The sequence below is a fragment of the Canis lupus genome, chromosome 37, assembly GCF_011100685.1.
Source record: "Canis lupus familiaris isolate Mischka breed German Shepherd chromosome 37, alternate assembly UU_Cfam_GSD_1.0, whole genome shotgun sequence".
NCBI lineage: Eukaryota > Metazoa > Chordata > Mammalia > Carnivora > Canidae > Canis > Canis lupus.
The window spans coordinates 24,412,107-24,439,762 of NC_049258.1; the positions used below are offsets into that span (position 1 = coordinate 24,412,107).

A 27,656-nucleotide genomic window follows, 5' to 3' on the forward strand; every position below is an offset into this window, starting at 1 on the left:
CTAATAACCATGCTACCCTATAGAGTAAGGAAGATAGTGTTCGCTCCACATTCAAGAGGTGGAAATCAGGGGTCAAGGTGTCTTGCCCACGATCATATAACTAGAAAAGGAAGAAGAGATTTGAATATAGGACAGATGGGACAAGAGGTGAGATCTTAGCTTCCCTCCAACAGGAAGAGAAGCTTGTCTTAGAAACCGACGCAGGAGAGGGCTGGTTCTCATTTCCCCAGATCCTGATACAAGGGCGTCCTCCAGTCCTCCAGCTTCTCCCCACTGGGAGATACTGTCTCTGACCTCTGTCCCCCTCTGGCTTCTCTCTTCTCCACAAATGCTCCCCAGTATCTGGCCACCAGCACTGCCTGATTCCTGAGGCCCCTCAACTCCCCTTGCCTGCCCCCCACCCTCCCTGGTCTCCCCCGGCCAGTGCCAGCGTGCTGGACAGCGAGGTGTGTGGAGCTTCTTCCTGGAGAGAGAATCTGGCAGCTCCTAGATGTAATCTCTACACCCATAGATGTGCCCTGTCCCCGCAGCTGCACAGAACCACCCGAATGACCTGGGAAATGCAGAGTCCCAGGCCCCACCTCCGACGACCCTGGTTTAGTGTCTGTGGTAGGGCTGGGATGTCTATGACTTTTAAAGTTCTCCAGCTAAAAATGAGAAGCCTACCCGGGTGCTTTTAATTCTACTCGCACAGTTTAATCTCAGCAATACCTGTAGGTACAAGGGTGCTCACGGTGGTGCTTTGCATTTTCATTAACATCAAAGGGGGATGATAAATGTTAAAGCTCTCCAGGTAATCTGACATACCCAGATTTGGGAATGAAGTCTTCGAGGCCCCTGGGTGTCATTTCATTGGTCTTCTTCATTGGTCTGTCTTCACGCAGAACTGCCTTTTGGCCAAGCCTCCGAGACTGTGGCCCACTTCCCATCCAGGTCTCTGGGGGAGCAGCGGGGACGGCCTCCTTCCCCTCCATCCCCATTGGCTCACCGCCCTCCCTGACGGATGGCCCTCCCAATGGCATCCCTATTGACCCCTGACTCCAACAAAGAGACATTTTCCTTTTATACTCGAGGGGGACAGAAGCTTGCAGAGCTGAAGGCATAAGTGTGACCATAAATTTTTTGGATGGAAAATAATACAGAGCTTTGAAGTGTGCTTGTGAGGGTGACACAGGAGTGAGTGTGGGGAAGGAAGTAGAGCATGGGAAAAGGGGAATGAGGATTCTCCTGACACGTCCACAATGAGAAGAGACAGGAGGCATTTGTGGGCTTGGGCTGGAGGCTACAAGACTCAAATCAAGGGGTTGGCATGGTTGGCTCCTTCTGAGAGCCATGAGGAAGGAACCTGTTCTTCCTCTCCTCTCAGTTTACAGATGGCCTACTTCACATCATCTCTTTTCTGTGTCTGCCTCTATGCCTCAATTTTTAAAAAAGATTTTATGTATTTATTTAAGAGAGACAGAGCAGCACAAGCTACTGAGAGCACAAGCAGGGAGGAGAGGGAGAAGCAGGCTCCCCACTCAGTAGGGAGCCCAATATGGGCCTCAATCCCAGGATCCTGGAATCATGACCTGAGCCGAAGGCAGATGCTTCACTGACTGAGCCCTCCAGGAGCCCCCTGTGCCCAAATTTTTATAAGGACACCAGTCACCTTGGATTAGGATCCACCCTAATGACCTCACTCTAACTTCATTACCTCTGCAAAGACCCTGTCTCCAAACAAGGTCATATTCTGAGTTTCCGGGGGTTAAGGCATCAGCATCTTCATTTGGGGGAGACACAATTCAACCCACAATACTGAGCTAAAGTCTCCTCTCTTTTCACAACACCCGACGCCCCCAGCCCGTCTGCCTGTTCCACAGAAAGGCGAAACTGAGGCGAGGCGCAGCAGGCCGCCCGTCCGCTGGGACTGCCGTGAATCGTTGGCAGGAGCCAGAAGCTGACCCAGCAACCGGACTCCCAGCCCGGAGCGGTCACCACAGGCTCCTGTAAAGCCAGAAAGCAGAGGCCTCAGAACTGGAATCTGAGTCCATCCAATACCGTGTGGTTTGCTCAGAGAGCCTTTTATTTACTTTAAAATATAGACATATAGAGAGCTGCGTGCCCTCCAACATATGTGAAACAACCTCTGTTCAGATGATCTGCAAAACCCCAAATTGTCCCCGTTAGGTTCCCAGAGGCCTCTCTGCGAGCACAGCTGGACCTCAAACCCCACGGCCTGGACGACCCCTAGCTAGTCATTCCGGCCACTGTGGAGTCTGAAAATCCCTCCCGTGACCCCCGCCCGCGCCTGCCCCCCGCCCCCTCGGCCACATCATCAGCATCCACTAAGTCCATACTTGGTTCACACTCAAAACGTGACCGTGTTTCCTTTTCTCCGACATCCTGAATGCCATCTTCTAGATGACACGGGCCAATCGTGTCCCAGGCCTCCCAAGGCTGATCTGACACTCAGCACGGCCCGGCCAGCTCTGCTCAACCTGAGCCGAAGGCAACGCACCGTGACCGCGGCCGCGCTGGGAGGTACTCGGAGGCTACACTCGGTTCTCTCTGTGGCTCAGCTGCGTCCCTAAATGATGAACTCAGCCTCCCGTGGATTCCTGGAGTGAGGGCACACGGAGAACCAATCCCGCTCTCCGAGGGAGCAGGACTTCCCGGGGACGGCCCACACCATTGCGATCGTGGCCAGTCCCTTGCGAGGAGCTTCTGGGGGATGGCACAGGCTCGGTCGGCACCCGGGGGCTCTCTGGGGTTCACAGTCAAAGGCAGACCCCCAGTAGAATAAACTGAGTCTTCGACCACCAGAGTGAGGGGCATTTGCCCATTTGCTCCCCACTTTCTGATCGCAGAGAACTGCAGATCCCGAGCTGCCTTGCCCTCTGACGTGGGGACAGCGTCAAGGTGGAGGCGCGACGGGGGCCGACGGGCAGCAGGGACACCACGCTCCATCTGCCCCTTTCTCTGCTTTGGCAGCACCTCGGAGCCCATGGCCCTATGTCCCCCGCACAGGCTGCCCATGGTCTCAGCCCTGCCAGGTGACCCCCGTCCTGCAGCAGCCCCCCACCCACCCCTCCAGCCCCCAGGGTGTTGGAATCCTCCTGATACAACGATTTCCTGGTTTGGTCTCTGGGTCCTGCAATCTCTTGAGTCCAACTCTCTGCATGTGAAATACTCCGAGCGCTCTGTGCTGTCTGGACCGTGACTCACAGCAAATGACAGAAAGCCACTTCACACCCGCCAGGAAAGGGGAGCAGCGTGTCGCCTCCTAGAAGGGAACTGTGGGCAGGACAGGGAAGCAGCTCAGTGTCAGGAGCCGCTGGCTTCAGTCCCCTCATTGCTCCCGTCTGCTCTCTGCAGGCCAGCTCCCGTCCCCCCACCCGGTGGCCCCAGCAGCTCCCAGGCACTCCGGTGGGTCCGATGCCCGAGAGAACGACTCTTGTTCCTCCTGGTCCGACTAAAAAGACACCAGATGAGGACTGGCAGGGGCCACGGAACTGGGAACTGGTGGCCGGAGCCCACTGACATCACGCAGCTGGGGCAGGGGCGCCTCCAAGACATTGAGGCCCGAAATGCACCACTGAGGTGGTCAGGCTTGTTGGGAGGTGCGGCCCCGCGGCAGGAAGGTGGGTGGGCAGGAGGAAAAGGGAGCAAATGCGGGCAGCGCACTACCGCCTGGCGCTCAGCTCCCCGAAAGGCCACATGCACACGGGCACGGTCACCTGACCGCACGTCTGACCACAGCCCGTCAGACGGAGGAAGTGGGAAGACTGATCTGCTGGACCCCCCCCCCCCCATCGGCATTCGGGGCTATGGCCTCACTTGGCACCTTGAGGGAACCCCCGTGAGGCCAGGCACCACGCTGTGCGGCACTGCGCTCCATCAGAGACCCGGCTGGGGGGCGAGGGGGGATGAGGGCCTCTGGGGACCATGTGGCAGGAGCCATGGAGGCCACGACTCCTCCCAGGGGAGGGCAGCCCCGGCAGGAGCCATCGCGGTGGCTGCAACAGGTGCATCTCCAGAAGCCAGCGGTGAGGGCCCAGGGGAGGGGAAAGGCCCAGCAAATTCAGAGGGGCTGCAGATGTTGATGTGATGGGGGTGAGGGAACAGCCCCAGAGGAGGAAGCACTGCCCCAGAAGGAAGGGGTCCTATGGGGACAGCAAGAGCTCTGGGGCTGGGCGCCGCCAGGTTGAACAAGAGGATGAGCCGACGCAGGGTATCCCCATGACACCCGTGGAGAAGTGGGCCACGCCACGAGAGCCTCGGAGGGGGCTTTCTGGAGCTGTGCCACGTTCTCTCACTTCTTTCCCGTTTCTGAGCACCTGCTCGCACCGGACCCCATGTCTGGTGACAATCCATGGTCTGTGCCCACACTCACACGCCCCGAGACAAGCCCTCCTCACGGCCTCCAGGCTGGCCGGCCACCGTCCTCCCCACCCTGGGCTCCCAGGCTCTGCTCCCAACGAGTCCGCCTGCTTTTCCAGCCTTCCTTTGCTTCAGACTCTTCCAAACGCTGCAGCCAGATGGGTCGTATCAAACCCAGATCGGATCGTGTTTGTTCTGTCCTCTTCTCCAAGCCCCCCAGGGCTTCCTTCCCATCACGCATTGGACAAAAGCCATACCCGTCTGCTCCTGGAAGACCCGGCCTCTAGACCTCTGGCTTCCCACCCTCCACTGACCCATCTCAGCCACACTGGCCGTGTGCCGTTCCCGGAGCCCAGCCTGCCGGCTCCCGCCCCAGGGCCTTTGCTCTTACTGTTCTCTCTCCGTGAACCACTCTGCTCCCAGACACCATCAGGGCCCGGGCCCTCTCTTCTTTCAGTTCTGGCACTGAGTCACCTGCTCAGAAAGTCCCCAGGCCCAATCACCCAAGCTATAACACCACTTCTGCTTCACGCTCTATCCCCTTAAGTTGTTTTCTATTCCTCGTGCATTTACCACTCTCTGGCATCACTGTGTGTGTGCTTCTCCCTCTTCTCCTTCTCCCCTGGAATGTATGTCCCGTGCCCCTGGGGGCTTGTTCTATTCCCTGCCGTAGCTAAAACAATGCCTGGCACTACAGGGTCTCAATAAATATCTGCACGATGAATGGATCCGTCTGGCGGGGGATAGATAGACCACCGCGAGGCACGACAAGGGTCGGACAGATGGAAGAACAAGTGATCATCATGAAAGGCTCGGGCTGGGTTCTGCAACCAGAGAGCTCTGGGAAACCCCAAAGGCCACCAGCAGCTGGGACCCATCCCGCCTGCAGTTTCCTAAGCAGTACAGGGATGATAGAAGACCTCGCGATCAGAGAAGGAAAGCTGCCCAATGAGGCCAGGCTACCCCTGGGGAGGGACAGTTCAAGGTGGGCATCAGGAGAGCACAGTGAAGTCTCTTGGGGCCAACACTTGACTGTTTAAAAACATTTGTGGAGGCACCTGCGTGGCTCAGCAGTTGAGCATCTGCCTTCAGCACAGGGCATGATCCCAGGGTCCTGGGATCGAGTTTTGCATCAGCCTCCCCGCAGGGAGCCTGCTTCTCCCTCTGCCTGTGTCTCTGCCTCTCTCTGTGTCTTTTATGAATAAATAAATAAAATCTTTTTAAAAAAATAAAAAAATAGTTTGCACAGAACGGCAGGGAGGAAGGGGAGACTGAGTCAGATGCCCTGTGGTAGAGCCGAAGAAGTTGAGTCTCAGAGAAAGTAAATGACTTTTTTCAACTCCCCTGTGACAGATTTTTAGACACTCTTGGCCTCTCCATTGCTTGAAGGATTTGGTCCTAGGGACACACCTCCTTTCAGACAGAGACTCTGAGAAACTTTCACACTCCTGGCTAAGAGGGGAAACTTGGCTGTTAAAGAAGCTTCATTGTATTTAAACTTAAAGCAATAGGTGATTTGTCAGGAGACGGAGGATTTTCTTAGTCTTTAAAAAAAAATAGGTTTTGCAGACATCTGGAGGGTTGGGACCACACTTGTGGGATTCACATTGCTTCCTAAGAGCCAACCAGGTGCCTGGCACACGGTCAGCACTCAGTGATCGGGGTTGACCTAACGGGTTAAGGAGACTGGAGAGTCGTTCCTCTGGAGGAATAGGGCCGGGCACCAAGCTTGATATTCTCTCCGTTTTGTGTCCATATGGGGCGGGGGGGGGGGGGCGGGTGCACGGGGAGACGAAGGGATGCATTTCAGACTGGTCGTGGCAGTGTTCGAATGAGGAACCAAGGAATGTCCCTCATTCAAATAATCCAGTTATGGATTAAAACACAACTTCTACCACTCAGCACTCACGATGTTTTTCTCGATTCAGAGAATAAGACGAGCTGCTTGAAGCCTGGGAGTTATTCATACCCTTGCAGAGTTTGGCTGAAGTGGTATGTCATAAGAAATGTCCTACAAAAGCTTTGATGATGAAATTATCGACTTTTTCCGAGCGCCGTCAGTATGAGGGAGAAAGCTACCTTACTGCTCTTAAGGGCTCGCCTCTTTGCAAACTTGCTTCTTAAGACTTCATTTTGCTCGGAAATGGTTTTAATAAAGAGTCCTGCTCGTTTCCAACGTGTGGGTGTCCGGCATGTGTAGCAAAGGGCCACCACGGCCACATGCCCTAATAGCAGTTCACTTCTTTTTAGGACAGGAACAGACTTCTTACAAGTTGAGTCAGCAAATCTAAATATATGGCCAGACAGTGCGTAGCCCAGTGGAAGCTGAGGCCAGCACCACCCTCAGAGCCAGGCCAGATGGACCCCCGCCCTGCGCCAGGCCTAAAGGCCCTAACCTGCTCGTCCTTTGGCCTCAATGTTCACAGGGCAAGGACTTGGGGGGCAAAGGGAAAGTGCCAGCCCAAAGCTCAGCACTCCTTTCTGCACCACACTGGGTACCTGTGCCTGCCTCCACCCAGAGACCGGACCAAAGCTCTCCACTGGCACGCACACACCTGAATATGAGGGGTGGCCAAGCTTGGCCGCAGGACGTGGCGCCGCCTGGTGCATGCACACAGAAGCTCCAGGTTCAGGTTGGAGACGGGGCAGGGAGGGCTGAAGGGTGGGTCTGGTGTGCGGGGACCAGGGACAGATTTCCCTGTTCTGGTATATTTTGGCACAGAACTCTAGAGTCTAAAGTTCTAGACTAGAAGCTGATCTTCTGAGTGGTTATAAAGGATTTTTTTGGTCAAAGAAGGAGGAAAGAACACGCAGTCTGCAACTCTGTTTATAACTTGTGAATACTTAGCCCTAGTGTAGTGCATCCCAGTGCTATTAGAGAAGTCACTTCTCCCCATCAAGTCCTTGGGGGCCACTGCTTTGGGGTGCCAAGCCTTGCAAAGGGTGTTGGGGGAGGTAGGATGCGACTGCCCAAATCCCAGAGCAGCAACCCCATTTCCACAGGATTCACCCCAGCAGAGGCTTCCCTAAATTCAAGCTTGCAACCTTCCTCTGTCAGAAAGAAAAAGAGCTTCTTAGGGATACAGTGAGTTGCCGAGGTCACTGGGCTTACATCAGCTACTCCCAAAGAGGTGGGGAAAGAAGAGATTAGATCAAAGAATTCATGTGGCAAGAAGGGAGGTGACCTTAGGGACTTAAGAAGGGGCCCCGGGGGATCACTTTCTTTGGGGTGTGATTCTCTGCAAGGCTTGCAAGACTTTCGAGAAATGGGGAAGAAGTAGAGATAGTCCTGGTTTCCCGAACCTTGGAGCCAGTGCCCAAAGGCTCTATGCCAGGTGGCAGCAGGGGCAGCTGGGTCCAGGCCGTTCTCAGAGCCCAGGGCCGCCCCATCACGTACAGCACACGGATCTCCCCATCAGGCACTGTGCCTAGGGTCCGTGCTGTTTGGGGGATCCCTCAAAAATGTTCTTGTTTTAGTTTCTTTAAATATCGTAGGACAAAAATCAGCATAATAAGAACGAATACGTAATCATGCATTCGGCCTGAGTTATATTTGTCTTTATACCAATGTCATCATATAATGTTTAATATTTTTCTACAGAGGGCAGCCCAGGTGGCTCAGAGGTTTAGCGCCACCTTCAGGGCCTGATCCTGGAGACCCGGGATCGAGTCCCACGTTGGGCTCCCTGCATGGAGCCTGCTTCTCCCTCTGCCTCTCTCTCTCTTCGTGTGTCTCATGAATAAATAAATAAAATATTTAAAATATATTTATTTTTTCCTACGGAGGAAGGGGCCCCTACTAGGGCAAAGTGCATCAGGCCCATAACAATCAGACTGGGGCCCCCACAGCAAGAGGCTCTGTCGGGGCTGGGGAGACATGGCCCAGGTGTGAGGACCTCCTCGAGTCGGGCACACAGCAAGCATCACCAACCACTAGGAATTACTGGCGACTGTCATGTCCACTGGCGCCCCAGGGACGGCAGACCGTGCCGGCTAAGATCCTAGGCTTGGAATGGCAAATCGAGATCCCAATCCCGGCTTTGCATCTCCCCAAAGGTGTGACTTTGGGCAAGAACCTCAGTTCCTCAAGCTGTCAGATATGAATTACGTGCAGAGCCCCCACATTAGAGCTGCTCAGTAACACTGCACACCGACATTTTCAGGGCCAGGTAAGAGGCAGGTGCCCACAGGGTAAAAATGAGAGGTACTTCCCATCCCAAAATATCTCCCTGCCCTTTCCCAGTCTTTCCCTCATATCTTCAAATCAGCCATTCAAATTCTTGTTTGTGAAACTGTAGACAAGAATCTTGAGGACAAAGTATGGCAGTGAGCTTAGAAGGGACAACAGTAATGCCTGGGCCTCACCGTGCCTAGAAGCTCAACATCCACGAGGCATAAAAAGCACAGTCAGGTGTTTCAAACCAACATGCTGCATACCTTAAACTAACACATTGCTAATATCAATTATATCTCAATTCTTTAAGTGGACTAAGAGTCTCTAGAATAATTTTTTTTTGAGTCTCTAGAATAATCTAAATAGATTCTCAACTCAGGACAGAAAAGGAGGGATCCCTGGGTGACGCAGCGGTTTAGCGCCTGCCTTTGGCCCAGGGCGCGATCCTGGAGACCCGGGATCGAATCCCACATCGGGCTTCTGGTGCATGGAGCCTGCTTCTCCCTCTGCCTGTGTCTCTGCCTCTCTCTCTCTCTCTCTCTCTGTGTGACTATCATAAATAAATAAAAATCAAAAAAAAAAAAAAAGGACAGAAGAGGAAAGAGAATGAACGAGCTGAGATCCCATTCGGGGAGAGACAGCTCACGAAGGTCTCCCCTCCAGCGAATTAGGCGGTTGTAATCCTGTGCACTCGGCCCAAGAGGTGGGCTCCTCTACCTGTTTGCATCAACAGTCCCTCTGGAGGTCACTTCGCCCACCCCCCTACCTCCAGGCGAGACTCCTAAGAAACCCCAAGGACACCAGGAGACCTTCTTGCTTTTTGGTCTCTGGGAAAAGGGGGACTTTGCAGCCCCTACCTCTCCATCTAAGCATTTCAGACAATTTACAAATATGCCCCAGAAATGGTGTCAAAGCCACAGAAATCTCCAGGGACCTGAAAATCCCACACTGGCCTGTCTCCCTCTTCCTTTCCGGCCACTCCCCACTCATCTGACTTGTACAGCAGTGCTCCCGCTTACAGAAGACCATCTTAGCAGGAAATTAATTCACAGAGACCATTTTTCAAACTTTTATTTTTAAATAAAGGCTGATTTTTTTTTTTTTTACCTTTTATGTTAGGGCGAAAACAAAATTCAGCTATATCCAGACCAACAACCTGTCTTTCTAAAAAAAAAGAAAGAAAGAAAAAAGAAAAAAAAAAAGAAAAAAAATTACTTTCTTGGACTAAAATCAACCAAATGTTTTGTTTTTAATTTCCCAAACCAAACAACATGTGTGGATCTAGGATCTAAGTTTCATACCCTTTCTCCCCACCAACTCATCCCTGACGCAGAACACAAGTAAAACCAAACAAACAGGGGAGAAGGGTGGGCAGGACAAGGCTCATTCCTTCCGGGCCAGCTGCCTGATTTCCATCAGGCCAAGCCTGAGACTTTTGTGGTCCAGCCATTGTTGGTTAGGATTTGGAGACTGACAAGGCTACCCAGGCATCTGCAGAAGCTAGAAATTTCTGATGGCTGCCCCGAAACCATCGCAAAGAAAAATCACACCACGATGAAGCATCCATCAGCCAGCATCAGGGCTGTGTGCAAAGAACCTTTATCCAAAAGATCCCCCCACCCCCCAGCCTTAAAAATCAGCAAATCAGTTTGAAGAGTTAAAGCACCTTGACCAGCAGACCAAGAGGGTAAGACCCATCCTTGCCAGAGCTGGAATCAAGGGGTCCAGACCCCCGCCCTGAGCTCTTTGCTTTACATCACTTTCCTCCATCACACCAGCTAAGATCCCAGCAGCCAGCGGGAATGTTCCGGGTCTCACCGTGCTGGCATGTGAAATATCAGAAATAAGCAGAACCGGACTGGCTCTCCCACCCACCCTCTCCCACCCGACAATAGCTAAATGAACTCAGCTGAAAGTTTCCGAAGAATGTCACTTTGGGGCCAAGCCCAGAGATGGAAACTTTTAGCCTGGGAAGGGAATTTAGCAGGAAGCAGAGCAAGTGAAAACAGAAGGGCCAAATGAGGAGGTAATGAGAGGGGCATCACCGCTTCTGCGCACGCAGCCCGCAAGGCCCGGCACCACGCCTGGTCCATCCACCCTATGATCGTCCCCCAAGTGGGGCATCCGGCTGCCGAGTTATGGTCACAGAAAGGGTGCGTTGGCAGGTAGGTGCTGGCCTCCTAGCCCTAGGGCCTGTATAGCGGGGGTCTCCAGTCTTTGTCCTCTGTACCTGGCCACCTCATCACCCTGCACCCCACTTTCAGAGACACCCCTGGGAGCTCTGAGCTGGGCTTGCTCTGCAGGCTCACCATCCCTGACCTAGTATAGAGGTCATTGGAGGCTGCAGGCGACAGTGCCAGGGGGTCTACGGGGCCTCTTGCTGGCCCCAGAGGAGGCTCTCAAATGAGCAAAAAGTCTTGAAGGCAAGAAACCCCTGTCTAATGGGGAAGATGGGGACAGCAGGGCAACCTCTCATTACTGGGGCCTCCAAGCCTCCCATTCGCACCTCCAAATAGACTGAAGCATCTCCCCGTGGCAAAAACACATCTCCTAAGGTGAGAGCCCCACACCACCTACCAGGGCTGCCAGCAGAGCCCAAAGGAGAACGAAAACCCCTTGAAGCAGGGCACCCCCTGGCTCTGCACCCCCAGTGCCTGGCAGTCTACCAGCATACAGGGGTGCCTAATTAATACTAGATGGATGTGCAGTCACACCCTGGGACCAAGTGGAGTGCTACAGGAACCAGGAGGGCCCTACACACGGGTCACCAGCAGCCAGGCCCCTGGTCCCCAAAAGGTGTAGGAGATACTACATCTCTGTGGCAGAGAGGCTGCTCCCTATGAAAGCTGTAGGGCCCAGGGCACGGAGGGGTCCCCCGGGGAGGCTAGCCTCTCTTCCAGGCAGCCCCTCTTCCCTGTGCACCACGTGGGCAAGCTTGGAAATACCCCAGTGGGAGAGCTGTCCCTTGCCCAGGGCTATTGCGGATACACAGCCCAGCCGGGGGCCAGGACGTGGTTGTGTGAGGGCCAGGCAGAGCACGACCGGCACGGGTTGCTGGCCTCCGCATGGCTGGTGGAGACAAGTATCATCATTACCTACAAGGAAACTGAGGCACACAAGTTCAGTCACTTACCCAAGTTCACAGAGCTGCTGAGCAGCTGAGCCCAACCCCACCCCTCTGGCCCCAGAGTGTAGGTCTCTCATTACCACACTCTTCTGCCCGAGAGGAAGAGAGCTGGGTTTGACGGGAAGTAGATGGATTCAGTTGTCTGTCCTTGCCTAATCCCAGGAGGGCATCCTGGAGGAGGTGCGTCCTGGCGAGTCCCGAGGAAGCCGGGGCAGAGGGGCTAAGGAATTCAGGAAGGAACAGGCTTCCCAGAGCACTACCCTCAGCGACAATGGCCAAGCGGGAACCAGACAGCCCGCCACCACCTTTGGGGTGAGAGGTAATAAAGACTTGGGTGGCCACCAAATACCCCCTACAAGCTTGTGCTGGCGCCTGGAAGTTTTGTCCCTTTTAAAGACGAAAAGAAAAAGAAGCTTGCCTTCCTGTAGCAGTATGCTGGGATCCGAGAAGAGAGGAGAGCCACCAGTCTGGTGTCAGCTGCCCTGGCATGGGCCCGGCGGCCTCGCACTCCGGCCCCGAGCTTCCTGTCCTGGGTCGTGTCCTCCGCCTCCCCTGGCTTCCCACAGGCCAGCCACACAGATGAACCCAGGTGCCTCGACCTCACGCTCTCCCCGGGCTCTTACTCGTCTCTCCCCGCAGCCCGAGCTGGAAACGCGTACGTGGCCGGCAAAGTCCAGCTCACACGTCACCACCCGGCTTCAGGCCGACTTTCCAACCCCCCCGGGCTCCCCAGAGCTCCGTTCTCAGGACTAGGACAAGTCCTTAATGGGATGCACTACGGTCATTGTGTATGGATCCATCCCTTGCCCCAAAGTCCCTCACCTACCTCCGTCCCCCCAACCACAGGGCAGGAGCACTTTGGCGTGAGCACCCCTCGCAGAGGGTCTCAAAAGGCAAATCCACTATTATTACTAGTCATCTGTACATCTTTATTTCTGCATTTTTGATTGTGGTAGACTATGCAAAACATAAAATTTTTCATTTCAACCACGTGTCAGTGTACCGTTCGTTGGCACCAAGTACGTTCACGCTGTCCTGCAACCATCACCCCTACGCATCTCCAGAACTTCCTCATCATCCCAAATGAAAACTCTCCACACATGAAACAGTAAACCCCACACCCCTCGCCCCTGAGCCCCTGTAACCACCTTTCTCCTTTCTGTCTCTGCATCTGACTACCCCAGGGACCTCCTAGAAATGGGACCATCCAGGATCCCTTTGTGTCTGGCTTGTCTCATGTAGCAAACTGTCTTCAAGGCTCATCCATGTTGCAGCACGTGTCAGAATTTCATTCTTTTTAGGTTGAATAATTTTCCACTTGAATGGAATATTGCTCCATATAATATTTATAAGCATTACACATAAAACACCGCATGTTACTTATCCACTGCTGACATGTGTCTTCCTCCCACTTTGGGCTACGGCGAGCAGAGGCCACCGCTGCGAACACGGGCGTGCAAATAGAGAGGCGACTCTTGAGAGGGTTGGGAAGGGCGCTGGGTCAGAGAGCCCAGCCTGGGAGGGGAGCCCTGAACTTTGGGGGCTGGGGAGAAGCCAGGCCTGGCCCCTGCCGCCTGGGTCTCCCTCGGGCCCGCCGGGAGGAAGGGGCCGGGGCTGCAGCGCGTGTCAGCCACGCGCACAGGAGAAACCACGCCGAGCCTCCCCCTGCCAGGTCCCCGCTCACCACCCGCCACATGCGCTCCCCGAACCCCCGGGGCAGCTTTCTGCGCAAATACTGTCAATGTGCCCATTTTCAGGGAAAGAGAACAAGGCCCAGAGAGGTGAAAAGCTCTGCCCATGTCACCAGCTAACAAGAGGCAGAGCCAGGATTAGAAGCTGGAAATTCTGGCTTGGGGTCCGTGCTGGAGACCCTTACAGAGACCTCCCCTGCCTTGATCCACCTCAACATCTCTCCCAGACAGACAGGAGGAGCTGCAGGCGAGGCATCTGGGAGAATCGGATGGAGAGACGTCTGGCCCACGGGGCTGAGGCCTTGGACTTGAGAAGATGAGGGGCCCTAGAGGGGGCGCGAGGGGGTGACCAGTCTCTGGAGGAGCAAGGGTGTAATCCTGAGGCCAACAGGACTCCTGGATGGGGAGCCCTCTTGGCAGCCCAGGCTTCTGTGGGCCCCGCTTTCCTTGGGAACCACAAAGCCAAGATGTAAAGGAATCCATTTTCTAAGGAAAACACATACTTATACATTCTGAGTAATTTCCCATGGAACTAGGAAAAAATAAACACAACACCCCAAATGGTTTTTTGCTTACAAATGGTTTCAAGCAAAGAGAAGTGGCAGGAGAAAATATAGGGTCAGGGGAAAGTCTGTGCTGGTTCCAAACCTCAGAAGCAGCCGGGAGGCTTGAGGGGGCTGGGGGGATGAGGAGGGGTGGGGAGGGATGAGGAAGATGAGGAGGGATGGGGAGGGATGGGGAGGGGTAGGGAGAGATGGGGAGGGCTAGGGAGGGATGAGGAAGGATGAGGAGGGATGAGAAGGGATGAGGAGGGGTAGGGAGGGATGAGAAGGGATGGGGAGGGCTAGAGAGGGATGAGGAGGGATAAGAAGGAATGGGGAAAGATGAGGAGAGTTGGGGAGTGATGTAGAGAGATGAAGAAGAATGAGGAGGAATAGAGGTGGCTGGGGAGGTTTAGGGGAGACAGGGAGGACTGGAGAAGGATGGGGAGAGACAGGGAAGACTGGAGAGGGATGGGGAGAGACAGGGAGGACTGGAGAGGGATGGGGAGAGACAGGGAGGACTGAAGAGGGATGGGGAGAGACAGGGAGGACTGGGGAGGGATGGGGAGGAATGGAGAAGAATGGGGAGGGATGAGGGTACGCGACAGCCAGGCATGGGGCTGAGGAGAGCTCCCCACTCACCTGAGAAGACTCAAGAGTCACATGTCACACATGGAAGGGGGGTGGCAGCTAGAGGGGAGATCACAGAGCCATAGAGCACAAGCTTCAGACTGGGTCCAAGAGCCGAGTGCAGGGGTGCAGCAGGGTTAGGGCGAAAGCTAGGTCACGTGGCCGTAGGCTGGACGGTCAGGGAAGAACAGGCTAGGGCAGGCCTGGGGGCCAAGGAAGGACAGCTATGTGGGGTCTGCTGGTGACAAGCATCACTCCAAGAAAACCAAGGAGGACACGGGTGGGTAGAGCACAGTGTCATTGTGGACAAGCACTTCACTTCCCCGGACCTCAGCCTCCCCTCAAACAGTGGGTACCCTCTTATTTCTACCACCCCTTCCATACAACTCCAAATTTGGCAGGGAGATCACTGGGGGTAAAGGTTTGTAGAATCGGGGTCCTGGAGGATGGGTGCTTAAGAGTCAGGAGAACTTGCAACAGCCAGGAGTCCACTGGCACCGCAAATCAGACCCAGGGGCACATCCTGACCGGCAGGGGTCCCGGGGTGTTGAAAGTTTAGCGGCTGCAGCATTCTGAGCAGCTGGCCGGGATTTGCTCTAGCAGAAGGGTCAGTGTAGGGGTCTCCCAGGTCTCCCTCCTGCCCAGGAACAGACCCGGAGTTTGTGTTTCCCTGGCCAGCCATGACCTACCTGCTCCATCTAGGAAGCACTTCCCTGGTGACAAGCCCCACCACCACCTCATCTGACCGCCCCCCCATCCCATCCCTCGTGAGGGGGGATGCTTGAAGTACCAGAAGACTGAGGCCCAGGCCGGCCACAGGCCTAGCAGAGCATCCCTCTTCCCAGGGGATGCAGGCGTGTGGAGGGATGTCATTGTCCCAAGGGGTACAACGCCAAGGGAAGACACCCCTCCCATCCTCTGCCTCTCTCCTAGCTCTCTTCCCCAGGGCCCCCTGGAAGGCGCTGGAGGGAAGAGGCTGCACAGCCAGACCACCTGACGGAGCCCAGGGCCTACTCGCAAGTAGGCCAAGTCACTCGGCCAGCCTGAGCCTCAGCCTCCTCGTCTATGAAAACAGAAATGGCGCCAGGTTAGCAGTTTGTGATGTTTTACAGTCAGATGCTGGCTTCTCCCCAAATGAATCTTACCCTAAACCCCAACCTAAAAACAGAAAAGGCAGGACCATGAGTCAGACCAGAGGCCTGGCAGGCCTAGCTGCTTATCAACCTCCATCCATCCACTCAGCCCCCTCCACTGGACCAGAAACCCCCGTCCTCCTCCACCCCGAGCCCCTAAGGGACAGAACCTCTCGCGGCTCAATCTGGGGCTCTCTCTCTTCTTTTGTTTTCCTAAATGGCTCAACCACCATCAAAATGCTGTCAGCTCCCAAAGTCTGACTCCACGCCGCACAGCTGGCCGCCCGACGCCCGCCGTCGCCGTCTGCTTAGCCGCCTGATCATCTCGCACAGTTTCTGCCCAGGGGGGAACCGAGAGCAGCGAAGCTGAGCTTCTGGCTCAAGATCTCTCATGAAGTGACAAGCGGGATGTTGGCTGGGCCCGCGGCCCTCTGAAGGCTGGGCTGGGCTGGGGGCCCCATTCCCAATACGGCGCGCTCCCGCCCTGGCTGGAGGTGCAGGCCTCGGCCCCCCACCACGCGGACCTCCAGGACCTCCAGGACCTCCACAAGGCGGCAGCGACTGCCCCCGCGAGTGACTCAAGGGACAGGAACAAGATGGAAGGCACAGGGCTTGTTCTGACGTAGTCTTGGAAGTCACAGAACCTCCTTGGCACCGTATTCTGTTTATTAGAGGCAGGTCACCCAATCTGGTCCCTAAGGGGGTGTGCTCCTGGCTCGCTCAGTGGGCAGCGGTTGCTCTAATAGGCACCAGGCGGCTGGATCGGGTTTGGGGGAGGAGGTCACAGGTCTGGGTTTGGACAGCGTCGTGGTTTCAAACAGGTCCTCAAATCCTCTAACAGGCCTCTCTGCAAAGGCGGAGCTTGATGCCTCCTTAAAACCCACCTCCCAGCCTGCCTGCGTGACCTGATGAGGCCTTCTCTTCCCCGCTCCGCGCTAAGCTCCCCGCGAGCAGAGACCAGAGACCACACCTGCCTCTAACTCGCCACTGTTGACACGACTCGTGAGCCAGCGCCCGGCCCGGGGTCAGTTTTCAGTGAGCGTTTGCAAAACCAACACCCGAAATGGTCTCTCACGTACTTTGGGCCAGGATTCCAAGACCCAGCGACCAGCCGACAGAAGAGGGCCCACCCGCCGCAGCTTCGTCATCCCTCCTCACCCACCCTGAGTCACCCCCCTCGCAGGACCACCCTGCACAGCCTGCAGACTGTGTAAGCATAAACAGAAACTGGACCCCTCATGGGAGCCCCGGAGGGAGGCTGGGCGTCCCCACACCTCTGAGAACGGGACGGATGGGTTTCACCCGTGGCTTTCAGGTGCCTGGGAAAAGCACATGTTTGCCTGGCTTGCTCAAGGCCGGAGTTCCTGATGCTCCAAACCCCTGGCTTGCTCTTCAACTCCCCTCCTGAAATTGGGGTCAACTTTCAATATCCTCATTGCTTTCTCCCCCACGTATAGGCCGCTGTTGGTTCCCTACAGTGCACGACCCAAAACATTCCCTAAGATAGCCCGTCACAAGCATTTCTAGGACTCCAGGGTAGATTTGGAAGAGACTTTCAGTTCTTTCCCTAAGATACAATGTTCCTCTCCTTATATCCCTGCACTCAAATTACTGACTCATTCAACAAACTTTTTTCTCTTGAGACCCTAATCTGTACTTGCCTCTATTTTACATACTGGGGTTGAAGCAATGAACAAAACCGACAGGGACGCCTGTCCTCTGGGGTTTGCGTTCTAGTGAAAGCCCAGCAGAGATGGAACCAAAGTCCAGAGCACTCCCCCTGCCTAATCTTGAAGCCTCTCCACTCACCAAGTGGAGTCAATCTTTCTAGCACCGCCGTCTTGAATCCCGGAGCATCACGCCAGTTATTGTCTCCTTACAAGTTCAACTCCTGTCCTAGCGGTTGCTCTCCATGGCTTCCCTTCCAGAAGGAGACAGTTGTGCCCCCTTAGGCTTCTCTAATATCTCCCTTGTTTTTCCCTCCCCGTGCCTGTCCTCTCCCTGCCTCCCTCGGTCAGATTCACTAGTCAGCACTTCTAGCCAGCCCAGAGGAACATCTGTCCGTCCCCTCCTCAGTAACTCTCCCCCCTTTTGTTTTGTCTCATCAGCATGGCTAGGCTTCTCCGCCCTCCACGAGGATTTTCTCCTCCCTAGAGGCTGCTTCTGGAGTCCACAATGACAGGAGGGCTGAGCATTTCCCAGTCTGCTGCCAGCCCTCAGCAGAGCTTGGCCTGGGGCCTGTGCAAGCATCTCAGGAGACGAAAATCAACTTTCCTGGACCGAGCCCCTGGCTTTCCAATGAGAGCCCACAGTGTCCACAAGCCGCTGGCATACCCTCTGGAAGGACATATGGGATGGTAAACAGGACTGTGTATGTCCCCACAGCCTGAAGGCTCCGCAGGGCAAAGCCTGGCCCTTTCCACAGGAGTGGACCTCCATGCACATTTTACCTCTGGTTCCCACGTAAATGTGACATGTGACCAACCTGGGCCAAGGTATGGCCTTTGGGACCCCTGACTCCCAGGGCAGCTGAAGGACCCCTGAGGGCTCTGAGGCTGTGACAAGATCTGGGACCTACAGTGTCACACACCATGATGCCAAGTTCCATTGGCTCTTCCCTCCCCAGCAGGAAACTGTCCTGCAAGGCCTGACCCCTCAGGGTCATCTGGTCCCAGCGTGGACAAGAAGATATTGCACGTTCCCCCGTTTTCCCTCTCATGCACACTCAGAGAATCATCCACACTCGTGGGCCAGGCAACCAGGCAGATGCCAACTTCCAGGTGAGTGGGCGCTCCAGAGTCTGAACATTCGTAGGCCCCTGCACAACGTTCAGGGCCCTCCAGACTTAGTTTTGGACCATCACCAGCATCTATCCAACCTCTGCAAGGGCAGACCCCATCTGGGTAGAGAGGAGAGGCTGCGCTGAGAAGGGTGGCTTTCCCAGAGAGTCAAAAAAAATTCCCTGCAAGTGAACACGTTAGGACAAAACAAAAAGGGCTACAGAAATCTAAGCGGACCCCTGGTGCTGGGGCGGCCAACTTGACCCCTCAGAATCGAGGCTGTGGGAGGATTGCATCTTCCCTCACCAAGCGTCTCCTGCCCCAGGTAGAAGAGCCTCCAACAAGGGAACATGGGTTAGCTCTGGCGCAAACCCGGGATGCCCCAGAGACGGACGCTCAGGAGAAAACAGTGGCTTTAGGAGACCAGCTGCACTGAGAGGAAAAAGGGGCTGGTAAGACAGCGAGGTTGCATCGACCTTGGGAACCCACTAAGACTCGGGTCGAAGCCATCATGGCAGAAATCACGAAGATACGGTGGCAGCTGGAGCATGGGACATGCTTCCCAAGGAGGCAGAGTGGGATTCGAGAGCAGCTGGTGAGCAGAGATCATCCTTCCAGGGTGGAGGTCAGTGACTCCAGCCCCCAGACTCCAGACACAGGACGGGGATGGCATGTGATTCTGAGGGTCCTATTCTCCCCAGAGTAAAGAAGGTTCCACCATAGAAGTGCCAGGAAGGGGTGAAGACTAGCTCAGAAGAAGAGAGGGTCCAGCCACACAGCCTAGGGCTTGAGCCTCGGCAGCCGCCAACCCCCTATAGACAGGGCCCATGGTACCTCCCAGAACAGGAGCCGTTACACACGTTACACACGTTACACACGTTACACACCGAGCAGAGGCAGGTAGCAAAGATCTGAGGACGTGGCTCCGGACGACCTCCCTTGCCCGTAACAGCGAGGGCCAGAACGAGATCACGCTCTCCTGGCCTCCCCATGCCTACTAACTGGGGTGCTTCACTTCACTTCTCTTCACTTCTCTTCACTTCACTTCACTTCTCTCTTTTCGTCCCTTCTAGCAGCCTCCATTGTATCCTTCATTTAAAGAAAAGGAATCTCTAGACCCAGCCATGCCCAAGGACCCTTCCAGCTCTGACGTGTGCCGTCTTCCCTTCTGCTGCCCCGTCCCACGCATCCTCACGTCCTGGGAGTAAAAGCTGATGAGCCCAGGCCCTCAAGGATCAGAGCCACTTGGCCCCCCTCTAATATCCACATTCGCCGTTTTTTAGTGTGGGTGCCAGCCCCCCAGGTCAACAGCAGGTCACTCCCCCGGGGGGCCCACCCTGGAGAGACGTTGGCTGCTGAGGCTCTTGGGGGCACAACGGGATGCCCTTGGCACAATCCTGGGGCCAAGTGTAGCCTCCTCCCCCCGCTGGAGCAAATGCCCCTGATCCAGAGCCCCAGCTGGTCCCCAGTCGCTGGGTGGGCAGCCTCCACTTTCATTTGGACTGTCAAAGTGAGAAGCTTGGGTTAGCAATGTTTCCCAGACCAGGAGCTCAGGTACCCTAATCCCATAGAGCACAGAAAGAGGTTTCTCTGGGCAAATGATTCTCGGAAATGCTGCCACTACCCCAAGTCTCCTGGAGCTGGCCCTGCCCCTTAGCATACCTACTGAGCTTTGAAGATCCTCCAGGAGGGGCGGTGACGTCTAGCTTCAGGTGATGCTTCGCACGGCTTCCGTGCACCGGTTCTGTTCCAAGAGCTTCATCCCAAAATCTTTGAAGAAGGCACTACCGTTAATCCCATTTATAAAGGAGGAAACAGGGGCACACGTTTTTTGGATATTAAGCGGCAGCGCTAAGGATTCACTTGGATCCAGGGAGCCTGGCTCCAGAGTGGAGACTCCCAGCCCCCACCCCGCAGCCCTCAAGCAAGCTCCCTGGGGGTCGAGCCGTGAAGGGGGGCCCACGTGGCTGGCACCCTGCCCCCCGGGGTCGGCTCTCTGCCCCCCAGACCGAGGGCACTGGGGCTTCAGGAGACTCGCACATTCTCTGACCTCGTCCTAGTGGTCAGGCTCTGCGACAGGCTGCGTGGGCCCCTCTCAAGTCCGGCCACGCGGGGTCTGCAGCCTTCTCCTGCTCACCACGCGGCGCTCGCTAAGGCTGCGGGACAGGGAGAGAACACCCCTGTAAAGCCTCCGAATACAACACCCTGGGGCGGGGGGGGTGAGGATCCAAAGACGGAGAAGGAGCAGAGTCACCCTCAGGATTCCCGTCTGCCGGCTCCTGGGCTGCAGGTCCTGAGAGCAGGGGGTGTGGGCTGCAGCAGGGCCGGGGACAGGGCCTGGGAGGGGGGCACGTGAGTGTTTTGGGGGAAAACGTTTCTGGAGGAGAATGAGCAGATCTCTGGTCAGTCTGCACCTCCCTGGGGAGCAGCATGGGCTCCCCTCCCTCCTCCGGTTCTGGCCCCCTCGTACTTCTACCTCTAAACCTCAGGGCCCAGAAGGCCCCCCCAGGCAGGTGGCAGAGGAACATTGCCCCCCCCCCAGGCTCCCACGCCCTCCTCACCCAGGCCAAGGTGCTCACAGGACTCGAGAGGGAGACGACGGTGTACCTGGTTCCTCTGTGAGGTCCTCCCACACTAGGCAAGGACCCTGCCATCCTCAGATCAAAACACGAAGGGAGTGGGGGGGTTCTGGCCTGCCTAGGCCAGAGGGGGAGCTGACCCTCCGTCACCTCCCCCCTCCCCTCCCAGAGCACTACTTTAGGTTAGGACACTTGGCTCCTTGGTAAGGGGGCGCTCCCCCTTTCTCTCTCCCTCTCTGTCTCTCAGTGTCTCTGTCTCTCTCTCTCCCTCCCTCTCTCTATTCCAGTGGGGCCTTCTCACCGTGAGCCAAGCATCTAACTGGTCTCAGAGGTCCTCCTGCCCATGTGGCTCCAGCTGTATTCCAGGATGGTAATAAGTGTTTCGTGACGAGTGTCCCAGGTCCCGTCCTGACGTGTGGGCAGCTCTGGGCGCAGTGGTTATGCCCGTGAGCTTTGCAGAGTGCGCGGGGGTGCCGGGGCGAGCCCTGCAGATGGAGGGCACAGGGCACCAGGATGAGCCCTATAGATGGAGGGCGCGGGGCACCAAGATGACTCCTGCAGATGGAGGGCGCGGGGCGCCAGAATGAACCCTGCAGATGGAGGGCGCGGGGCGCCAGAATGAACCCTGCAGATGGAGGGCGTGGGGTGCCGGGGCAAGCCCTGCAGACGGAAGGCGCGGGGTGCCAGGCGAGCCCTGCGGATGGAGGGTGTGGGGTGCCAGGGTGACCCCTGCAGACGGAGGGTGCGGGGTGCTGGGGCAAGCCCTGCAGACGGAGGGTGCAGGGTGCCAGGCGAGCCCTGCAGATGGAGGGTGTGGGGTGCCAGGAACCCTGCAGACAGAGGGTGCAGGGCGCCAGGGTGAGCCCTGTGGATGGAGGGCGCAGGCCTCCAGGGAAAGCGCTGCAGATGGAGGGCGCGGGGCGCCAGGGTGAGGTCTGCAAACAGAGGGTGCAGGGTGTCGGCATGAGCTCTGCTGTTGGAGGATGTGAGGTGCTGGCCTCCTGCCACCCTGGTCTGCACCCTGCCGCTGGTAATCCTGTAAAATGCAGGTGGTGGCCGGGCACCTCCCTTGTGAGGAGGTCACTCAGCACAGAGCACTCACTACCAGCTCTTATTGTCCTCCTGATTTGAGCAAGGGGAGGCCTCCGGGCGCCCCAGAAGGACAGTACCATCGGCAGACACCCCTGCCTTTGCGGCCAGGCCCAAAGACAGCGAGGAAGGGTGGGAGCTCCGGGCAGGCGGGGGAGCAGTGCCGCGCAGTCACCGGGCGGAGGGGACGCACCCCGGGGCACCTCCTTCACCATCCCATTTTACAGATGAGGAAACCGAGGGAAAGAACCAGGGCTTCTCACCAGCCGGGCCCAGAGCCCCAAGCCCAGCGTCCCTGCCGCCACAGCAAGCCGGCGTGGAGCGTAGCAGAAACCCCGGGGGTGCCAGGGGGCGGGGGCCTGGGGCAGGAGGCAGGGGGGATTGGGAGGCCCCCCACCCCCTCCAGCGAGCCGACCCCCCAGGGGGTCTCTGCCGGGTGCCAGGCCTCCCCCGCTGAACAGGCCCGCGATTCTCCCGATTGTCTCGGCTTCGGGTGTTCCACATTCGGCGCTGCCCTCTCCCTCCCCCTGGGAAGCCACCCCGGGCAGGCCTCTCCCAAGCCTCCGCTCACAAAATTATAAGCTTCCTTTGTCCTCGGCCTCCTCTGGTTACAATAATACTCCTCGCGCTCGGGAGCTCGCGGGGCACGGAAAATGTGACTTCACCGCTCAAGGATTTTCTGCTCTAACAAAACGGCGCTGGGGAGAGAGAAAGAGAAGGAATGTCCATCCCTGATGCAGCCTAGGAGCCGAAGCCCCCAGAGGGCCCGGCGGAGACGACAAGTGACCCGGCTGTTCCCCGCCGGCCGGTGGGCCTGAGCGAGCGGGGAGGCAAAGGCCCCCTGAAGACACGTGTGCGAGGCAGGAACCGCACGCGGCCTGCCTTGCCATTCCCGGATCTAATTTATTATTTCTGCACGTGGGTGCTTGAGCCCGTCTACTTCCTTGCTCCAGATGCTTCCAATGACGGGCTCTGGGCTCCGGCCGCCCAGGTCAGCATCCTGGCTCTGCCGCTTGCTAGCGTCTTTACTTCGGGTGCTGGACTTCACCTGACTAGCCTCAGCTTGCGCATCTGTCAAATGGGGACGCTGCAGCACGACACTAAGCAGATGATATGCCCAAAGGGGGCTCAGGAGCAGACTGTAGGCACTCGATCCCCCTGGGGGGCTGTTCTCATCGTCATGCATCCTCGCACCTTTCCCGAGAAGCCCCACGAGCTGGTGCTGGACCCCGGGGCACGACCCCCAGGCTCCTGCGGTCTGGGGAGCCGGTGCTGGCCTCTGGCCGCCGTGCCCGTGGCGCTGGGCCTCGAGCAACCGGGAGGCGTCGACAGGTGGCCGGCAGCTAGGGAGCGCGGCTGTGGGAGCGTTTGCTGTGGACAAGCCGTGCGGGAGCCCTGGGAGATTCAGAACAGGCAGCTACAAACGGCCTCCACAACTGGAGGTATGCAGAAACGTGATTTTTAAAAACGTCTTGGCAGCCCGGGGGGCTCAGCGATTTAGCACCGCCTTCAGCCAGGGCCTGGTCCTGGAGAGTAGGGGATCGAGTCCCACATCGGGCTCCCTGCACGGAGCCTGCTTCTCCCTCTGCCTGTGTTTCTACCTCTCTGTGTGTGTGTGTCTTTCATAAATAAATAAAAATCTTTAAAAAAAAATAAAAATAACAATGTCTTTGAATCAAGGTAAAGCTGTCTCTGAGCCCCCAGCTGCTGCAGGCAGAGAATTCAGTGTCCCTGGTTAGTGAGACGCCGGCCCCACCTCTCTGTCACCAACATCATGGGAAGGGAAGCACGAGGGGTCACTGGAGACCTGCCCCCTGCTCTGGTTACTGCCGAGACCCCCGGTCCAAGGCCACACTGTCCCCAGGTGCCCAGGGCTCTGCAGCTTCCGAGCCACCCAGTGCCCAAGAAACCTGGTCCCCAGCACATCACACTGTCCACCCCAGGCCTGCCCACTGGGTCCACTGGGCCTCAGGGACTCCTCCCTCAAAGGGCTCACCTCTCCAAGAACTCAAGCCTCCAGAAAAAAAAAGTAGAATCAAAGGCCAGAGACACCTGGCGTGTAAAAGCACTCGCTGCTCTCGGCCCGCAGGGCCAGAGGCCTGAAGCAGAGGCTCCCGCAGGAGCACACTGTGCACACGGGAGGTGGGGAGAGTGCAGGAAAACACAGCGGGAACAGTGAATGACCCCGCTTTCTCACACCGGTAGGCGACACGGCCCCACCTCCAAAGAGGTGGCTTCCAGGGGACACACCACCTCTGCCCCTGCAAGCCCTGCCCCTTCCCGGCTGGCAGAGAGCAGCGGCCCAGCCAGACCTGTGATATTTCAGGGGCTCAGGGGCTCCCTTGAGCTTTCCTAGATGCCTGCACTCTCGCTGTCCCCTAAGGGCAGACGTCCCGGAAAGATCTGCCACACGTGGGTCAGTTGACTTGGCACGGTGACCTCCTGGACATCAGAGGGGCAGCAGACTCAGTTTGGGGGCAGCAGCCCTAGTCCGGGAAAGGAACTTGGAATTTATTTAGGATCTACTCTGCACCAAGTGGTCTCACAAACATCCTCCCTGTTCCTCACAACTGCACAAAATGAGCGCTGTCCCTCTCCCTGTTGGCGAGGAGGAAACGAAGATCCCACAGGGACAAGAGTCAAGGTCACGGAGCTTTAGTATGATGCAGCCGAGACTAGAAGACTCAACCGTTAATAATAATTCATTATGATGCACAGGAATAATAGTGATACCAGGACTTGTGTGGACGTGACTGTTCCCATTTCACAGATGAGATCTGAGGCACAGCCATCAAATGGCCAACGAGGACCAGGAAGGCTGACCCTGACGCCTTCGCTCTCTCCCCTCTTCACTTTTCTCTGCTGCGTAAGGGGCACTGGGTTGGAAAGTCCCAGTGGTTCTGGGAATTAGTGATGGGGCCAGATTCCTGCAAATGCGTAGAGAAGCACCATCCAGGGGCACTAGTGCCTTTGCACAGGATTTACGAGCTCCGATTATTTTGAAAAAAAAAAAAAAAAAAAACTGGCTGAAATGAAAATTCAGATTTTTTTTTTTTTAATCAATTAAAGTATTGCTTTTGGTAGCAGGAAAGAACACCTCTCCCATTCTCTCCACCGAGCCCCCACCTCAAATCAGTGGCCTGGAATTTTGCATTCTTTTAAAGAAAGCGAGAAATTTCTAGAGCTGACCCAAAGGTGGTGCTGAGAGACAAAGGCACACAGACTCAAAATGGGGGGAAGGGGGGCATTGGACAGGTGAGAAAGCTGAGGTCCGGATGACAGGAGCGACCTGCCCAGGGCCAGGCACCTGGGCACACACCTGGGCACACACCTGAGCACACACCTGGGCGCTCACCTGGGCACAGGCGCATGCGCACACACGCAGGGCCCCTGCACGCCCGAGCGTGCCCTCCCGCACGTACACACGCCCTCCCCTTGAGGGCACCCCTTGAGCCCACCCCTCACCCTCCCAGGGCCGCGGGCTGCTCACCTGTGGGTAAAGACTGCCCCCTGGTGGGCACGGCGGTCAGCACAGCGTGCAGGCTGGCAGCCCGAGCTCCTCCCAGGTCCTCCTTGCAGTCACCCCCAGGCTGCTGGGGAAGGGAGCGGGACTTCCACCAGCGTGGTCAGGGGTCTTAGGACCAGCGAGAGAATAAAGCCCAGACTCGCCGCTGCGGGTCAGGCGCCCAGGAGGCCGACTCTGAGGTGGAGACCTGCAAGCAGGAAGTTTCTGGACGAGCAGGTAACAACACCTGTGCCTGTGCCGCAGAAGGGCGGGAGCGGGGCGGGGCTCTGGCGCAGGCACCCCAAGGCCTCCGCTCACCCCCCCTCCCCAGGGACACCGAAGTTGGGACAGCCCTTCATCCAGATTCATCAGATTCAGCAAGTAAAAATAAGGCATTACATATTTATTTCAGTTGAACTGAAATTTCAGATAAACGGTGAATAATTGCTGAATATAGTATGTTATGTGCAAAATAAAGACGGCGTCTGGGCAAGAGGGGTGGGGGTTGCGTGCAGGTCACATTAGTGACCCAGAGAGAGGGGACAGATAAGGAGTATACGCAGGATACTGGGAGCCAAGTTTCTCACTTTGGGGGTTGGGACCAGGGAATATGGAAAGGGAGAAGATGGGAATAAAACCTAGGGAAGTAGATATGTTGGTGTGACCTTGGCTTTTGATATAAGGAGATGTGAGAATAGATACAGATATAGATGTGTATAAATGTGTGCGTGTTTGGCTACGGATATAATGTCTGAGCATATGCGTGGGTACAGATGCACACATATATAGTTTGGATATGGCTAAGTATCTCTGTATGGGAGAGGCTAGACTGACAGCTACATGTCCCAGGTTTCCATACAGCTAGAGTTTGAAATGTGACTTACGTTCCATCAGATGCACTCAGAGTTTTGAAAGCAGAGGTGGGGTTGTTAGTGCTGATGCTGCTTCCGGATGGTGCACACAGCACTGGAAGTGCTGGTTTTTCTGTGCCCAGCATTAACAGACACCTGGGTGTCCAGCGAAAAGCTTCAGGGGCACTGAGATTGGGCTGGAGGCAGCCGTTCTGCTGCTGGTGAGTTCCACATGGTTCCAGAGCCAGTGGCAGTGGTGGCTTCCCCATCAAGACAGCTCCCTCCACATTAAAGGAACAGAATTGGCTAGTGTGGTTCTGGAGATGGTGGCTCCCTGACTGTGGAAGGCACAGAATCCTCAGGGATGGTCTCTAAAGCAGTTCCTGAAATTTTAACCTCGTTTCTGTTTTTTCTCCTCCTCACAAATGTTGAGATTCATTGAGTAAATTCTTTCCCACTTAACCTATCTAGAGTGGCTTTTGTCCTGCACTGGAACCCTGACCATACGGTTGTGTTCATGTCAACCCTGGACATTGACTTTCAGCTTTAGAATCAGCCTATGAAGGAGAACCCAGAAGTGGACCCTCAACTCTATGATCAACTAATCTTCAACAAAGCAGGAAAGCATATCCAATGGGGGGAAAAGACAATCTCTTCAACAAATGGTGTTGGGAAAATTGGACAGCCACATGTAGAGGAATAAAGCTGGACCATTTCCCTACACCACACACAAAAATAGACTCAAAATGGATGAAAGACCTAAATGTGAAACAAGAATCCATCAAAATCCTAGAGGAGAACACAGGCAGCAACCTCTTTGACCTCAGCCACAGCAACTTCCGGCTAGACACGTCTCCAAAGGCAAGGGAGGCAAAGGCAAAATGAGCTATTGGGACTTCATCAAGATAAAAATCTTTTGCACAACGAAGGAAATAGTCGACAAAACCAAAAGACAACCTACAGAATAGGAGAATATGTTTGCAAATGTATTATCAGATAAAGGGCTAGTATCCAAAGTCTACAAAGAACTTGTCAAACACAACACCCAAAGAACAATCCAGTCAAGAAACGGGCAGAAGACATGAACAGACATTTCTCCAAAGAAGACATACAAATGGTCAACAGACACATGAAAACTGCTCGACATCACTCAGCATCAGGGAAATACAAATTAAAACCCCAATGAGATACCA

At 55.8% G+C, this 27,656-nt stretch overlaps 1 long non-coding RNA gene across 1 annotated transcript; it reads right to left on the reverse strand.

Moving 5' to 3' along the window:
* Positions 1-3,092: 3,092 nt before the first annotated feature.
* LOC111094425 lies at positions 3,093-21,667 on the reverse strand. The gene is made up of 4 exons (XR_005385391.1): positions 21,320-21,667; positions 20,490-20,595; positions 20,102-20,209; positions 3,093-3,276 (listed from the first exon to the last, which is right to left on the reverse strand). It is a non-coding gene; the product is annotated as an uncharacterized LOC111094425 (long non-coding RNA).
* Positions 21,668-27,656: the final 5,989 nt, after the last annotated feature.